Here is a 15,495-nt window from a genome sequence, read left to right as displayed (position 1 = left end):
CGGCTTGTGTTTAATAATCCAATTACAAAGATATACAGTGTATTCAGAAAGTATTCAGATCCCTTGACGATACAGCCTTATTCTAAAATGGATTCAATAGTTTTTTCCCTCATCAATCTACACACAATATCCCATAACTATTCAAATCAAATCGCATTTGAATACAACAGGTTGATCTTGCAGTGAAATGCTTACTTACAAGCGCTTAACCAACCATGCATTTTTAAGAAAATTAAGTGTAGAGTTAAAAATTGATAAGTAAAAAATAAAGAAAATAACGAGCAGCAGTAAAATAACAGTAATGAGGCTGGTAGCCTAGTGGTGGTTAAAGAGTTGGACTAGGAACCGAAAGGTTGCAAGATCGAATCCCCGAGCTGAGAAGGTAAAAACCTGTCGCTCTGCCCCTGAACAAGGCAGTTAACACACTGTTCCTAGGCCGTCATTGAAAATAAGAATTTGTTCTTAAACTGACTTACCTAGTTAAATAAAGTTAAAATATTATTTATTTTTTAAATTCAGGGGTACCAGTACAGAGTCAATGTGCGAGGGCACTGGTTAGTTGAAGTAACCTGGAATTAAAATAGATTTTTGGGTAGTTTGTATTTTTTGATTTACACAAAATGCCTACCACTTTGAAAATGCAAAATATGTTTTCTTGTGAAACAAACAAGAAACAAGACAAAAAAAAAACAGAAATTGAGCATGCATAACTATTCAACCCCCCCAAAGTCAATACTTTGTAGAGTCCCCTTTTGCAGCAATTACAGCAACAAGTCTCTTGGGGTATGTCTCTATACGCTTGGCACATCTAGCCACTGGGATATTTGCCCTTTCTTCAAGGCAAACCTGCTCCAGCTCCTTCAAGTTGGATGGGTTCGCTGGTGTACAGCAATCTTTAAATCATACCACAGATTCTCAATTGGATTGAGTTCTGGGCTTTGACTAGGCCATTCCAAGACATTTAAATGTTTCCCCTTAAACAACTTGAGTGTTGCTTTAGCAGTATGATTAGGAGCATTGTCCTGCTGGAAGGTGAACCTCCGTCCCAGTATCAAATCTCTGGAAGACTGAAACAAGTTTCCCTCAAGTATCCATGTATTTAGCGCCTGCCATCATTCCTTCAATTCTGACCAGTTTCCCAGTCCCTGCCGATAAAAAACATCCCCACAGCATGATCCTGCCACCACCATGGTGGTGGGATGGTGTTCTTGGGGTGATGGAAGGTGTTGGGGTTGTACCAGACAGTTTTTTCCTTGATGGCCAAAAAGCTCAATTTTAGTACCTTCTTCCATATTTTTGGGGTAGTCTCACACATGCCTTTCGGCGAACACCAAACATGTTCGCTTATTTTTTTCTTTTAGCAATGGCTTTGTTTCAGAGACACTTTCACAAAGCCCAGCTCTGTGGAGTGTATGGCTTAAAGTGGTCCTATGGACCTATGGACAGATACTCCAATCTCTGCTGTGGAGCTTTGCAGCTCCTTCAGGGTTATCTTTGGTCTCTTTGTTGCCTCTCTGATTAATGCCCTCCTTGCCAAGTCCCTGAGTTCTGGTGGGCAGCCCTCTCTTGGCAGGTTTGTTGTGGTGCCATATTCTTTCAATTTCTTAATAATGGATTTAATGGTGCTCCATGGGATGTTCAACGTTTCTGATATTATTTTATAACCCAACCCTGATCTGTACTTCTCCACAACTTTGTCCCTGACCTGTTTGGAGAGCTCCTTGGTCTTCATGGTGTCACTTGCTTGTTTATTATTATTTATTTCATTACCTTTATTTAACTAGGCAAGTCAGTTAAGAACAAATTCTTATTTTCAATGATGGCCTAGGAACAGTGGGTTAACAGCCTGTTCAGGGGCAGAACGACAGATTTGTACCTTGTCAGCGCGGGGATTTGAACTTGCTATGCTCCTTGCTTAGTGGTGTTGCAGACTCTGTGGCCTGTCAGAACAGGTGTATATATACACTGAGATCATATTGAACACAGGTGGATTTTATTGAGCTAATTATGTGATTTCATAGCAAAGGGGGTGAATACATATGCACGCACCACTTTTCCATTTTATATTTTTTATTATTCTTTGAAACAAGTTATATTTTTCATTTCACTTCACCAACTTGGACTATTTTGTGTATGTCCATTACATGAAATCCAAATAAAAATCTATTTCATTACAGGTTGTAATGCAACAAAATAGGAAAAATGGCAAGCGCTAGAGGTCCTGGATGGCAGGAAACTTGGCCCCAGTGATGTACTGGGCTGTATGCACTACCATCTGCCTTGTGGTCGGAGGGCCTTGCGGTCAGAGGATGAGAAGTTGCCATACCAGGCAGTGATGCAACCATGCTCTCGATGGTGTAGTACTGGATCTGAGGACCCATGCCAAAATTTTTTCAGTTTTCTTAGGGGGAAAAGGCTTTAACATGCCCTCTTCTTCAAATCAAATGTTAATGCGAGTGTAGCGAAATGCTTGTGCTTCTAGTTCCCACAATGCAGTAATAACCAACGAGTAATCTAACCTAACAATTTCACAACTACCTTATACACACAAGTATAAAGGGATGAAGAATATGTACATAAAGATATATGAATGAGTGATGGTACAGAACAGCATAGGCAAGATTCAGTAGATGGTATCGAGCACAGTATACACATGAGATGAGTAATGTAGGGTATGTAAACATTATATTAAGTGGCATTGTTTAAAGTGGCTAGTGATACATTTTTTACATCAATTTTTCCAATATTAAAGTGGCTGGAGTTGAGTCAGTATGTTGGCAGCAGCCACTCAATGTTAGTGGTGGCCTTGAGATAGAAGCTGTTTTTCAGTCTCTCGGTCCCTGCTTGATGCACCTGTATTGACCTCACCTTCTGGATGATAGCGGGGTGAGCGTTGTCCTTGATGATCTTTATGGCCTTTCTGTGACATCGGGTGGTGTAGGTGTCCTGGAGGGCAGGTAGTTTGCCCCCGGTGATGCGTTGTTGTAACGGTTTTCTTCCGCTGAAGGAGAGGAGGACCAAAATGCAGCGTGGTTCGTGTTCAACATCTTTAATATAGATGATAAACACTACAAAACACAAAACAACAAATGTGAAAACCGAAACAGTCCTATTTGGTGCAATGACAGAAGACAATAACCCACAAAATACCCAAAGCACATGGCTGCCTAAATATGGTTCCCAATCAGAGACAACGACAGACAGCTGCCTCTAATTGAGAACCAATCTAGGCAACCATAGACATACAAAACTACCTAGAAAGGGGACAGCCCCATAAACATACAAAACCCCTAGACTAGACAAAACACATATCAGGCGGTGATACAGCCTAACAGGATGCTCTTGATTGTGCATCTGCAGAAGTCTGAGTGCTTTTGGTGACAAGCCAAATTTCTTCAGCCTCCTGAGGTTGAAGAGGTGCTGCTTTCTGTGTGGGTGGACCAATTCAGTTTGTCCATGATGTGTACGCCCAGGAACTTAAAACTTACTACCCTCTCCACTACTGTCCCGTCGATGTGGATAGGGGGGTGCTCCCTCTGCTGTTTCCTGAAGTCCACTATGTTCTCCTTTGTTTTGTTGACGTTGAGTGTGAGGTTATTTTACTGACACCACACTCCGAGGGCCCTCACCTCCTCCCTGTAGGCGGTCTCGTCATTGTTGGTAATCAAGCCTACCACTGTAGTGTCATCTGCAAACTTGATGATTGAGTTGGAGGCTTGCATGGCCATGCAGTCGTGGGTGAACAGAGAGTACAGGAGAGGTACAGGAGACGGCTCAGAACACACCCTTGTGGGGCCCCAGTGTTGAGGACCTAGGGTCTCGAGCTTGATGACAAATTTGGAGGGTACTATGGTGTGAAATGCTGAGCTGTAGTCGATGAACAGCATTCTCACATAGGTATTCCTCTTGTCCAGATGGGTTAGGGCAGTGTGCAGTGTGGGTGCGATTGCAATTGCATCGTCTGTGGACCTATTGGAGCGGTAAGCAAATTGGAGTGGGTCTAGGGTGTCAGGTAGGGTGGAGGTGATATGGTCCTTGACTAGTCTCTCAAAGCACTTCATGATGACGGAAGTGAGTGCTACGGTGCGGTAGTCGTTTAGCTCAGTTACCTTAGCTTTCTTGGGAAAATGGTGGCTCTCAATGGTGGCTCTCTTGAAGCATGTGGGAACAGCAGACTTGGATAAGGAATGATTGAATATGTCTGTAAACACACCAGCCAGCTGGTCTGCGCATGCTCTGAGGACGCTGCTGGGGATACCGTTCTTGATTGTTTTGGTGTGTTTGGACCATGATAGTTTGTTGGTGATGTGGACACCAAGGAACTTGAAGCTCTCAACCTGCTCCACTACAGCCCTGTTGATGAGAATGGGGGCGTGCTTAGTCCTCCTTTTCCTGTAGCCCACAATCATCTCCTTTGTCTTGATCATGTTAAGGGAGAGGTTGTTATCCTGGCACCACATGGCCAGGTCTGTGACCTCCTCCTTGTAGTCTCATTGTTGTCGGTGATCAGGCCTATCACTGTTGTGTCGTCAGCAATCTTAATGATGGTGTTGGAGTCATGCCTGGCCATGCAGTCATGAGTGAACTGGGAGTACAGGAGGGGACTAAGCACGCACCCCTGAGGGTCCCCTGGCAGATGTGTTGTTGCCTACCCTTATCACCTGGGGGCATCCAGGATCCAGTTGCAGAGTGAGGTGTTGAGTTCCAGGGTCCTTAGCTTAGTAATGAGCTTTGAAGGCACTATGGTGTTGAACACTGAGCTGTAGTCAATGAATAGCATTCTCACATAGGTGTTCCTTTTGTCCTGGTGAGAAAAGGCAGTTGGAGTGCAATAGAGGTTGCATCATCTGTGGATCTGTTGGGGCGGTAGGCAATTTGGAGTGGGTCAATGGTTTCTGGGATAATGGTGTTAATGTGAGCCATGACCAGCCTTTCGAAGCACTTCATGGCTACAGACGTGAGTGCTACGGGTCGGTAGTCATTTAGGCATGCTACCTTAGTGTTCTTTGGCATAGGGACTATGGTGGTCTGCTTGAAATGTGTGGTATTACAGACTCAGTCAGTGACAGGTTGAAAATGTCAGTGAAGCCACTTGCCAGTTGGTCAGCGCATGCTCGGAGAACACGTCCTGGTAATCCGTCTGGCCTTGTGAATGTTGACCTGTTAAAAGTTCTTACTCACATTGGCTATGGAGAGCGTGATCACTCAGTCGCACTGAACAGCTGATGCTATCATGCATGCTTCAGTGTTACTTGCCTCAAAACAAGCATAAAAGTAGTTTAGCTCGTCTGGTAGGCTTGTGTCACTGGGCAGCTCGCGACTGTGCTTACCTTTGTAGTCTGTAATAGTTTGCAAACCTTGCCACTTCTGACAAGCGTCGGAGCCGGTATAGTACAATTCAATCTTAGGCCTGTACTGATCCCTTGCCTCCTGACGGTTTGTCAGAGAGCATAGAGATTTAGAGTCCCGTGTCTTGAAAGCGGTAGCTCTACCCTTTAGCTCAGTTCCGATGTTGCCTGTAATCCATGGCTTCTGGTTGGGGTATCTACATACAGTCCAATGTGGGGATGACATCATCAATGCACTTATTGATGAAGGCAGTGACAGATGTGGTGTACTCCTCAATGCCATCGGAAGAGTCCCGGAACATATTCCAGTCTGTGCTAGCAAAACAGTCCTGTAGCTTATCATCTGCGTCATCTGACACTTATTTATTGACTGAGTCACTGGTGCTTCCAGCTTTATTTTTTGCTTGTAAGCAGGAATCAGATTTATGGTCAGATTTGCCAAATGGAGGGCGAGGGAGAGCTTTGTACGCATCTCTGTGTGTGGAGTAAAGGGGTGGTCCAGAGTTTTTTTTCCTCTGGTTGCACATTTAACATGCTGTAAGATATTAGGTAATTAGTGTGGTCTGCATCTTATCATGAGATACTCTTCCTCAGACGAGCAAAACCTCGATACTCCCTTAATATTAGATTTTGTACGCCAGCTGTTGTTTACAAATATACACAGACCGTCACAGCTTGTCTTAACGACGGCGGCTGTTCTATCTTGCCGATGCAGCGTAAACTCCACCAGCTTTATGTTTTTCATGTTGCCGTTCAACCACGACTCGGTGAAACATAAGATATTACAGTTTTTAATGCCCGTTGGTATGATATTCGTGATCGTAGCTCATCTGTTTTGTTATCCAATGATTGTACATTGGCTAATAGGACTGATAATAAAGGCAGATTACACACTCGTCATCGGATCCTTACAGGGCACCCCAACCTACGTCCCCGATATCTCTATTCCTTTCTCATGCACCTTGTCGGGTGTCTGAAGTAAATCATTCGCGTCCGACTCGTTAAATAATTTCTTTGTCCAATTCGAGGTGAGTAATTGCTGTCCTGATATGTGGAAGCTCTTTTCTGTCATAAAAGATGGTGGCAGAAACATTATGTACAAATTAAGTAAAAATAACACACAATAGCACAGGAGACCGTAAAATGGAGGCCATCTCCACTAGAGGTCGACCGATTAATCGGAATGGCCGATTAATTATGGCCGATTTCAAGTTTTCATAACAATCGGAAATCTGTATTTTCGGGCGCCGATTTCCAATTTAAATGATTTTTTATTATTACTATTATTTTTTATACCTTTATTTAACTGGGCAAGTCAGTGATGGCCTAGGAACTGTGGGTTAACTGCCTTGTTCAGGGGCAGAACGACAGATTTTCACCTTTCAGCTCAGGGGTTCCTATCTTGCAACCGCACAGTTAACTATTCCAACGCTCTAACCATTGCACTCCACGAGTAGCCTGCCTGTTACGCGAATGCAGTAGAAGCCAAGGTAAATTGCTAGCTAGCATTAAACTTATCTTATAAAAAACAAGCAATCAATCATAATCACTAGTTATAACTACTAATACAGTTTAGCAGGCAATATTAACCTGGTGAAATTGTCATTTCTCTTGCGTTCATTGCACGCAGAGTCAGGGTATATGCAACAGTTTGAGCTGCCTGGCTCATTGCGAACTAATTTGACAGAATTTTACATAATTATGACATACATTGAAGGTTGTGCAATGTAACAAGAATATTTAGACTTAGGGATGCCACCCATTACATAAAATACCGAACGGTTCCGTATTTCACTGAAATTATAGTTTCCGGATTCGATCATATTAATGATCAAAGGCTCGTATTTCTGTGTGTTATGTTATAATTAAGTCTGATTTGATAGAGCAATCTGACTGAGCAGCAGCAGGCCCGTAATCATTCATTCAAACAGCACTTTCGTGCGTTTTGCCAGCAGCTCTTCGCAAGCACAGTGCTGTTTATGACTTCAAGCCTATCAGCTTAATGGCTGGTGTAACCAATGTGAAATGGCTAGCTAGTTAGCTGGGTGAGCACTATTACTGTTTCAAATGTCACTCGCTTTTAGATTTGGAGTAGTAATTCCCCTTGCGCTGCAAGGGCAGCAGCTTTTGTGACGCGATGGGTAACAGTGCTTTGAGTGTGGCTGTTGTCGATGTGTTCCTGGTTCGAGCCCAGGTAGGGGGGAGGAGAGGGACGGAAGCTATACTGTTACACTGGCAATACTATCGTGCCTATAAGAACATCCAATAGTCAAAGGTATATGAAATACAAATGGTATAGAGATAAATAGTCCTATAAATACTATATTAACTACAACCTAAAACCTCTTACCTTGGAATAGTCTCATGTTAAAAGGAACCACAAACTTTCATATGTTCTCATGTTTTGAGCAAGGAACTTAAACGTTAGCTATTTTACATGGCACATTTTTACATGGCACATATTACTTTCTTCTCCAACACTTTGTTTTTTGCATTATTTAAACCAAATTGAACATGTTTCATTATTTATTTGAGGCTAAATTGATTTTGATGTTTTATATTAAGTTAAAATAAGTGTTAATTCAGTATTGTTGTAATTGTCATTATTACAAATAAATAAATCAAATCGGCCGAATAATCGGTATCGGCTTTTTTGGTCCTCCAAAAATCATTATCGGTATCAGCGTTGAAAAATCATAATCGGTCGACCTCTAATCTCCACGACTCCTTTCTGTTCTTACCCTTTACTCAGTACTTTGTAGAAGCACCTTTGGCAGCGATTACAGCCTCGAGTCTTCTTGGGTATGACGCTAGAATCTTGGAACAGCTGGATTTGTGGAGATTCTGGGATTCTTCGCTGCAGACCATCTCAAACTCTGTCAGGTTGTCATGCGCCTATAAATGAGAAGAGGCTTCCGTCTGGCCACTCTACCATAAAGGTAACACTTGGAAGAGTCTTGGTGGTTCCAAACTTCTTCCATTTCAGAGTGATGGAGGCCACTGTGTTCTTGGGGACCTTAAATGCTGAAGAAATTTTTGGGGTACCCTTCCCCAGATCTGTGCCTCGACACAATCTTGTGTCGGAGCTATACGGACAATTCCTTCGACCCCATGGCATGGTTTTTGTTCTGACATGCAATGTTAACTTTGGGACCTTATGTAGACAGGTGTGCCTTTTCAAATAATGTCAAATCAATTGAATTCAGCACAGGTGGACTCCAATCAAATTATAGAAACATCTCAAGGATGATCAATGGAAACAGGATGGACCTGAGCTCAATTTCGGTTCTCATAGCAAAAAGTATGAATCCTTAAGTAAATAAGGTATATCAGTTTTTTTATTGAAATACATTTGCAAACATTTCTAGAAATCTGTTTTCGCTTTGTCATTATGGGGTATTGTGTACATGATAGATGAGCATTGGCTGTAAAATACACTACCGGTCAAAAGTTTTAGAACACCTACTCATTCAAGGGTTTTATTTCTTTAAACTATTTTCTCGAATATTAGTGAAGACATCAAAACCATGATATAACACACATGGAATCATGTGGTAACCAAAAAAGTGTTAAACAAATCAAACTATACTTTGAATTTGAGATTCTTAAAAATAGCCACCCTTTGCCTTGATGACAGCTTTGCACACTCTTGGCATTCTCTCAACCAGCTTTTGAGATAGTGACCTGAAATGCATTTAAATTAACAGGTGTGCCTTGTTGAATGTTAATTTGTGGAATGTCTTTCCTTCTTAATGCGTTTGAGCCAATCAGTTGTGTTGTGACAAGGTGGAGGGTGGTATCCAGACGGTAGCCCTAGTTGGTAACAGACCAAGTCCCTATTATGGCAAGAACTGCTTAAATAAGCATTGCCTTAAGACAGGAAGGTCAGTCAATGTGGAAAATGTCAAGAACTTTGAAAGTTTCTTCAACTGCAGTTGCAAAAACCATCAAATGCAGTGATGAAACTGGCTCTCATGAGGACCACCACAGGAATGGAAGACCCAGAGTTACCTCTGCTGCAGAGGAGAAGTTCATTAGAGTTACCAGCCTCAGAAATTGCAGCACAAATAAATGCTTCACAGAGTTCAAGTAACAGACACATTCCAACATCAATTGTTCAGAGGAGACTGTGTGAATCAGGCCTTCATGGTCAAATTCCTGCAAATAAACTACTACTTAACGACACCAATAAGAAGACGAGACTTGCTTGGGCCAAGAAACATGAGCAATGGACATGGAAATTTGTCCTTTGCTCTGGAGTCCAATTTGGAGATGTTTGGTTCCAAATGCTGTGTCTTTATGAGACGCGGTGTGGGTGAACAGATGATCTCTGCATGTGTATGTCCCACCGTAAAGCATGGATGAGGAGGTGTGATGGTGAATTTCAAGGCACACTTAACCAGCATGGATACCACAGCATTCGGCAGCGACACGCCATCCCATCTGGTTTGGGCTTAATGGGACTATAATTTGTTTTCACCAGGACAATGACCAAACACACTTCCAGGCTATGTAAGGGCTATTTTATCAAGAAGAAGAGTGATGGAGTGTTGCATCCGATAACCTAGCCTCCACAATCACCTGACCTCAACCAAATTGAGATGGTTTGTCATGAGTCGGACCGCGGAGTGAAGGAAAAGCAGCCAACAAGTGCTCAGCATGTTGCGGAACTCCTTCAAGACTTGGAAAAGTATTCCAGGTAAAGCTGGTTGAGAGAATGCCAAGAGTGTGCAAAGCTGTCATCAAGGCAAAAAGTGGCTATTTAAAAATTCTCATTTTTTTTGGTTACTACATGATTCCATATGTGTTATTTCATAGTGTTGATGTTTTCGCTATTATTGTACAATGTAGAAAATAGTACAAATAGAGAAATTCTTGAATGTAGGTGTTCTAAAACTTTTGACTGGTAGTGTAACAAAATGTGGAAAAGGGAAAGGGGACTGAAACTTTCCGTATGCGCTGTCAACCTGTTAAGCCTCCCCCTACTTTTCGGAAATTCTGTTAAAAATCGCGCAACATTTTGGCGTCCTGCTACTCAGGCCAGGAATATAGTATATGCATATGATTAGTATGTGTGTATAGAAAACACTCAGACGTTTCCAAAACTGTTTAAATCACGGCTGTGACTATAACAGAACGTCTGTTTCATCGAAAAGCGCAGGAAAATCTGATCACTGGAGATGGGAAAAAATATCCATGCGCCACTTCAACCCATTGTTAAAGGTGAACCGTATTAAATGAGGCCGAGCTTGCAGTACCTACAGCTTCCACAGGATGTATAGAGTCTCCTCATTTGATTCTGATTTGATTCTTGGTAGAACCGACCAAAGGGAACCGATTCCCTCCGACCACCAACCTGAGGCATTGTCTCTGTGTTTTTCCGGACATTTTTCCACACGACCAACTATCGAATTTACATCGCCTCCTGATGATTTTTATAGCTTATTAACGTGTAGTTATACCTAAAGTTGCATTAGAAAGGTATTTCGAAGTGTTTTGTGAAAGTTTATCGTCGAATTTTTAACTTTTAAAAAATGACGTTACGTTATGAAACGCTATTTTTTTCCGTTTATCACACAGTCTTCATAGATCGATATCTAGGCTATATATGGACCGATTTAATCCAAAAAAAGACCCAGTATTGATTATGGGACATCAAGGTGTGCCAAGAAAGAAGATGGTCAAAGGTAATTAATGTTTTATATTTTATTGTGCGGTTTGTGTAGCGCCGACTATGCTAATTCTTTTGTTTACATCCCCTACGGGTCTTTTGGGGTGTTGCATGCTATCAGATAATAGCTTCTCATGCTTTCGCCGAAAAGCATTTTAAAAATCTGACTCGGTGGCTAGATTCACAATGACTGTAGCTTTATTTCAATACCAAGCATGTGTATTTTAATGAACGTTTGCGTTTTAACTAATACTATTAGCGTGTAGCGTAGCGCATTTGCATTTCCAGAGCTCTAGGTGGGACGTCTGCGTCTCAAGTAGGCTCAAGAGGATTTATTAACCTGATAAGTATGCCGTCTTCTCCGAGGATGCTTAAGTGCACATAAATAGAGCAGGCACAGTACATGATGGATGGTATTTATGTACACAATGTAACAAATGATTTGTCAAGCTTGTCATATCACCTGAATAAGCAAAATGTTCCTTATCTTCCAAAACATTCCTAACCGTCACTTTACCAACATGCAGTGGCAGGTTTAGGTATAGGCAACATGGGCAGCTGCCCAGGGTGGCATCTTCCCGGGGACGGCACAGGGCACCCGCACAACATTTTTTGGAATGGTGACATTTGAGCAAATGTTTTGTATCGCTCATTTGCATGTCACGTCAATGATATCATGCCACCATGTGGGACTGTGGGTCAATTAACCTTGTCAGAGTGGGTGCCCTGATTCTAGTTTGTGTGCTAGGCAGGCTACTGCCTGGGATGGTCTCCCACTCAGAAGTATGAGACGGGAAGGGGGTCAGGGGTAGGTTGACCATACGTCTCCCCACTGGAAGCCCAAGGTAGGGGGAGTGGGTAAATCTATTAGATAGCACACCTCTAACTTTGTACAGTACTAATGCAATTGGTAAAATCAGTCACACTATGAAATGCTACCAAATAAACCACAATTCATTCATAATACTGTAAATATATAGTTTCAGACATTAAGTTGAATTTTTTTTCTGGTTTGTGCGAAATAGTTAACCTCTTGATGCTACCCATCCCGGATCCGGGATCGTGACTACGGCTCAAGCTCATTAGCATAACACAAAATGTGAAAAAATATTCTTAGACATATTTAACCTCCACACCTACACAAGTCCAATAGCTCAAATGAAAGATAAACACCTTGTTCATCTACCCAGCAAGTCAGATTTCTAAAATGTTTTACGGCGAAAACATAGCACACATTTATATTAGACCACCACCGAAACAAAAGGCAAACGGCGGCCATTTTGTCCCAGAAAATATAAAATTTAAAAGTAGGATTAAAAAATAAATAATTCACTAACCTTTTGAAAATCTTCATCAGATGACAGTAATATTACATGTTACACAGTACATTTTTTTTTTTTTTTTCAATAATATGCCATTAATATCCATAAATCTCTGTTTACAATGACGACATTTCAAAAAATGCTACTCAAAATGTCCGGAGAAATTATGATAGCTCGGACAGATAACGTCAGATAACAAGCAATAAACATGACTAAATATACATGTTCTACATATAGTTACAAAGATACACTTCTTCTTAATACAACCGCTGTGTTACATTTATTTTTAACGTTACAGAATTCGTTCACTAGTCTATGCTATGAGTCGGCGCTCAGATATTAGCAGTGTCTCCTCTACGTTTGGAGTCCACAGAAACCCAAAATAACCACATAAATATTCCCTTACCTTTGATGTTCTTCGATCAGAAGACGTAGAAGGAGTCATACTTACCCAATACATCGTTTGGTTTCAAGTTGTGCGTCTTTGTATTAGCATATGCTAACAGCTTCAGCTGAAATGCACCCAAAATAACTTCTGCTCCTTCTGGTCCCGCACTCTTGCGCAATCAAACTTCAAAATTACATATTATATGTCGACTAAACTGGTCAAACTAAGTGCAGAATCGAGCAAAATGATGTTTTTATCATGTAAAACAATGATAATCGCAAACAAACGAACCGGCTTCAACTGGTGTCTATTGGAAAAGAACGTTCCCCAAATCGGCCGCGCGCAATAGAGTGCATGTATGTGAGAGTGAACCGGGCATTTTCGCCCGCCAAAGGATGAGGGAGCGCGAAATTCAAACAATGAACGTGCCAATTGAAAGCAGACATCGCGCTGAACAAATACATACTGTTCCCAGATCGGTAGCTGCCTGGGAAGGGTGGGGGCGATGACGTCAAAGTTGACCCAACTTTTCTCTTGACAAGAGAGAGTTTGGAAGAAAGGCTGCCCTGAGAGTTCTGCTTTACATACAGACATAATTTAAACGGTTTTAGAAACTTTAGAGTGTTTTCTATTCAATAATTATTATTATATGCATATATTAGCAATTTTGGAAAAAAATATTTTCAGTTTACTATGGGCACGCACTTCCTCCAACGGGGGCAGTATTGAGCCATAAGCTCAAGAGGTTAAGAATAATATAAAACCAGTCTGCACACCACCATGGTGAATTGGTTTAGTCTTGACTCTTGGTTGACAGTGTTGGGGGATGGGAATTGTATTGATGCTCAAGTGCCAAATCAACACATTTGTTTCTGTGATATTTCTGAGTCATATTTTTGTATATATGTTTATATTTATATAATTTTAAATGTTATGATTATTTATTTGTGTTCCAAATGTCAGAATAAAGATTACAGTTAGTGCAGAATGGTGGTTTCTTTTGTTGACTAGGGTGGGGGGGGGTCTCTACTGTTGCCAAGAGAAACTTGATTTTTGAAGATGCTGATCACTTAGCTAAATAGCTACTAAATTAGCAAACCAAGTGCAAAACTGCACATTTTAGATAGTTTATTTAATAGTTAGAAGATATCTAGCTGGCAAACATTATCACCTAGATCAATTGGCTGCAAAACAGTGAGTGACTCACAAGGCTCCAGTCTCTCATCACTGTGTGCTTGTAAACAAACACCAAGTGAGTGGGAACTACCGGTAAGCTTCATAATGAAAAATAATGTGACAGGTGAACTTAAAGAACACACTTTTCTTCATCTCCTAGTGTATTGCACAAGTAAACATCAAAAGAAATGTAAAAAAAACATCCTGTGGCTATTTCCAAATAACCCGGTATACAATATATACGGTATACCGCCCAAGCCTAGTCCAGACTAAATTACAATAAGGCCAGCAGAGTGGCAGTGTGCTGGCTTTATGCCCATGTGTGTCTCCAATGGCTGTTAGACTGACAAATGGATGTCACTCCACCAAATTACTTTATGGGTGGTTTTCTGGGGCAGCATGTCTGACTGCCTTGAAGACTGTTAGCCATAGTCCCAACGGAAGGAGCCACTAAATTAGAGTTAAATAAGGTAGAATCCTATTACCCCATTCACCTTGTTCTCTTCATCTGTAACACGTTGTCCATTGGTAAGCCTTTAACGGTCACACCCAATGGACCCTCCCATGTCATCTGTTGACCAGATAACACATTTTTTGTAGACGTTGAACTGACAATAAGATATTCATCTGTCCACTTGCATCCATGGTATGGATGCTGGTATACATACTATGTGTGCTGTGTGTTCAGTAAACTTGTGTCAACCAGTAGCACATGTTTAAGTATCCCAAAGGTGGTTTCTGGTTGTGGGAAGGATTTCGGATGGTTCCTGATCTAGACTATATCTCAGTGAAATATCCTCTTATTTGTTGGCTGAAGCTGCCGGAACCAAACAGGATTTTCGGAAGTGATCGTCACGGCGCAACTGTTGAGGGCGAGATAATAGAAAATAGATTTTTTGGGAGCCGATCCTTAGTTTTTCATGTCACTGTTGTCTTTGTACAATAAATATTACTGCAGGCTTAAAAACGTGCTGCTCGCAGTGAAAATAACTAATTGAAAAGTGAACAACTCCAAAAAGCATTTGTTTCTGAATTGGTGTAACAGCTGCATACTTCGGTCACGGAATTTATGAGCTCCCTTTTAATGTTGTTCAAGACCAAGTCTAAAGGACGTTCTTCAGTTAATTTGTTGGTTCAAGTGAGCATACGCTGTCAACGTATACATTCAAATGCACACATTGACAACATGCTAAAGAAACAATCAGCACCACAAATAATGTGTTAAAGAGTAACTTTCATGAAAATACTTTATTTAGGCTTAGTTACATTGAAACATGTCAATTCTGGTCTTCATTTTGACAATTCATTGCAAGAATGATATATTTTTGTCTTTCAGAATAAATCTATTTTTTTTCCAACTCTACTATTGAAATCGTGATGCGAGGCACCTTGACAACAGTGGAGGGTGGTGGGAGGCAGTATAGGAGGACGGGCTCATTGTAATGCCTGGAATGACATTAATGGAACTGAGTCAAACATGTGGCTTTCATATGTTTGATGTATTTAATACCATTCAATTCATTCCATTCCAGCCATCACAATGAGCCCATCCTCCTATAGCCACTCGCACCAGCCTCGACTGCTTGAGAA

Source organism: Oncorhynchus tshawytscha, linkage group LG13 (genome assembly GCF_018296145.1).
Source record: "Oncorhynchus tshawytscha isolate Ot180627B linkage group LG13, Otsh_v2.0, whole genome shotgun sequence".
Lineage (NCBI taxonomy): Eukaryota > Metazoa > Chordata > Actinopteri > Salmoniformes > Salmonidae > Oncorhynchus > Oncorhynchus tshawytscha.
This window is presented reverse-complemented; position numbering follows the sequence as displayed.